We start from the raw sequence: 3,266 nt of genomic DNA, 5'->3' as shown, positions 1-3,266 counted from the left end.
GAAAGAACATGGGCTTCAGAGTTAGATTCTAGCTTGCATCTCAACCTCACCACTGCTCAGTTATGTAATTGAGGGGCTAAATCCATGGCTGTCTCTGTCCTTCCCATCTCTTCCTCCATGCACAGAATCCCGAGGTTGATTTGCTTGGTAGTGAACTCACCATGTAAACCAGGCCGAATTGATCATCTTAGTCCCATGCAACCCTCATAACCTCTGTGCTCCAGGACAAAAGAAGAGCCGCCTGGCTCAGGGCATCATAGCTGCAGAGAAGCTACAAGGGAGAAGGGCTCAGAAGGAGTCTGCTGACACCTAGCTCTGAGCTGCACCATGTCCTACAAGAGCCTCACCTTTTTCAGTTGGGCTTTGAGCCACCTTGACAAGTGGGCGTAGTCCTGTGAAATGACCCAGAGGGGCCAGGGAGCACACACACACACCTGCTGCTAAGGAGAGTTAGGGTCTTCCTGGTAATAACACGGACAGATTCTTTTGCAGCGGTTGTCAAGTTGGGTGAGGTCCCTAGCCCTCTCATCACAGCAGAGACAATATTGCACTTCAGGAGGCTTTTTCTTAAAGCCAGCCACCCAAAGTGCAGGTCAATGAAAGCGATTTTATGTAGGGCAAAAGGCTGTGGTCCTTTTATCCTTCAATGGTGTGGCTTAATTCACAGATAGCACTGCAGAGCACCTGGAGGAATGGATGGGCACTGGCAGTTAGTCCTCCAAACATATTGAGCTCTTAATGGGGATTAGGTAGCAATGAATTGGAAGTGAAGTGTGTTGGAAGCAGCCATTTAATGAAGCTCATTAAAGGTAGAGCTGGGTACTTTTGACTGTTCACTTGGTCGGGGGCTGGACTGATGACCTATTAAGAAGGTTGAGTTGCTTCTTAAGGGCTCATGCCTGAAGACCTGGCTGCTCCACCTCCCTAATGATATGAATCTAGGGGCAGGAGTAAGGATCATACACCCTCCCCGCTTATGAGTGTAGCTTAGAAGATTTCAGTTTTTTTTTACCATGGTAAAATATATATGATAAAAACTTGTCTTTGTAACCACTTTTCAGTGTACCATTCAGAGACATTGATTGTTTTACTCTGTTGTGAGACCATCACCTTACCAAGTTCCCAGTGTTTTTCATTATCCTGATAGAGACTCAGTGTCCTAGTCTAGATGGTTTTAAAAATGGGCTTATTAAATGGGCTTAGTAATTCAACCACAAAAGATTTCAAAACATCTAACTTTAAACAGCATCACTTTCTAGGGAGCCTTCCAAGACAGGTTGGTTGATAGCAATGGTTCTCAACCTGTGGGTCGAGACCCCGTTGAGGGTCGAACAACGTTTTCATGGAGGTCGCCCGATTCAGAACAGTAACAAAATGACAGTGATGAAGTAGTAATGAAAATAATGTTATGGTGGGGGCATCCCCGCCACATGAGGAACTGTATGAAAGGGTCACGGCATCAGAAAGGTTGAGAACCACGGGTTTAGAGGAAGACCTTCAGTGAGCTGGATTGACATGGTGGTTGCAATGATGGGGTCAAATATAAGAACAATTATGAGGATGGCACAGGACCACGCGGGGTTTCCTTCTGTTGTACCCGGGGTCACTGTGAGTTTGAATCAACTCGAGAACATCTAACAACAACAGTAACCTACAGCTACAGTAATCAGACAACCTGGTACTGGCATAATAATAGACGAATCGATTGTGTTAAGAAGTGAAAATCCAGAAACAAATGTACACATCTTTGGTCAACTGATTTTTTGACAACTGATTTAAGTCCAGTCCACGGGCAAAGAATCCTTGTCAATAAATGGTGCTGGGGAAAAAAAGAATTTCCACATGCAGAAACATTAAACAGGGTCCATGCCCCACTCCATGTACAAAAACAAATTCCAAAGGATTTAAGACCTAAACGTGCAAACTTGGGCCATAAAAATCTTGAAAGAAAAGCAGGGGCAACACTGTCAGGTTTAGCTTTTAACAATGCATCACCTAATATAATAACAATAGCACAAGCAGCAAAAGATAAAATAAATAAATGGGATTTCATAAATATTAAAGCCTTTTTTCATCAAAAGACTACAAAAAAGTGATAAGGCTGCCTAGGAAAGCATCTTTGGAAACCATATATAAGACAAGAATTGGGGGAAGGGAGACAGCAGTTGGTGTAAGATATGAAAATAATAATTTATAATTTATCAAGGGATCCCAAGGGTGGGAGTGGGGAGGGAGGGAATAAAGAGAAGCTGATACCAAGGGCTCAAATAGAAAGTAATGTCTAGAAAATAATAATAATGGCAACATACGTACAAATATGTTTGATACAGTTGATGTATGGATTGTTCTAAGAGCTGTAAGAGCCCCCCAGTAAAATGATCTTTGGGGAAAAAAAAGACCAATATACATATATAAAACTTTGACAACTGCACAACAAAGAGACAAATAACCCAATCATAAAATGGGCAAACACTTGAGTAGACATTGCAGGGATGCAAAATGGTACAGCCATGGTGTAAAAGAGCAAGCCAGTTGCTCAAAAAACTTAAATGAAAGCTACCCTATGATCCAGCAATTCCCCTCCTAAGCTACCACCCATTGCACTTGCGAGCAGAGGTGCACACAGAGACTCTACAGCAGTGCTGACTACCCACGATGGGCAGGAGGCAGAAACAATCCGACGGCCCACCAGCAGATGAATGGATAAACCCCTCAGCCCGCAGAAGGCATGAGCCTTGCTGCATGCGGGGGTCTTTATGTTTTCCTTTGCGTTGCCACTCAGACTACATTCTCTCCCTCTCCCTCTGCACAAGGGCAGAGAAGAACGATCATCAAAGGCAAATGGCAGCTGCAATAAAGCAGCACCAGGAGCCTGCTTCACACTCAGGAGAGAATGCTGTGCCTCCTCCACGTGGTTTTCGGTGCTCTACATGATCAGAGAATCTTCGCTTGTACGAACTATAGAAATGATCCCTGAAAGTATAGATGGGTCTTAAAAGCTTGAAAGTGTGAACAATGGTTGCACAACCTAAAGAATGTAACAGCTGAATTGGTTTATGTTTTGCTGTGTATATTTTCAATAATAGCTACAAAAAATACTTGTTAAAAGTAAGCACATAAAAGATAGTCAGCATCATTAAGCATTAGGGAAACACAAATTGAAACCATAGTAAGGTATCACTACACACCTATCAAAATGTCTCAAATCTAAATATATGCAACATATATCAATACATATAAATATTTATATAAACATTATATACAAA

General features: G+C 42.5%; 1 non-coding gene across 1 annotated transcript; it reads right to left on the bottom strand.

Moving 5' to 3' along the window:
- Positions 1–2,773: 2,773 nt before the first annotated feature.
- LOC115871433 lies at positions 2,774–2,989 on the bottom strand. The gene has a single exon (XR_004047300.1). It is a non-coding gene; the product is annotated as a small nucleolar RNA U3 (small nucleolar RNA).
- Between the last annotated feature and the right edge of the window lie 277 nt (positions 2,990–3,266).

Source organism: Echinops telfairi, unplaced genomic scaffold (assembly GCF_000313985.2).
Source record: "Echinops telfairi isolate 266 unplaced genomic scaffold, ASM31398v2 ScPeMD7_5592;HRSCAF=6446, whole genome shotgun sequence".
NCBI lineage: Eukaryota > Metazoa > Chordata > Mammalia > Afrosoricida > Tenrecidae > Echinops > Echinops telfairi.
The sequence above is the reverse complement of the archived record's forward strand: the minus strand, read 5'-3'. Positions and strand labels throughout refer to the sequence as shown.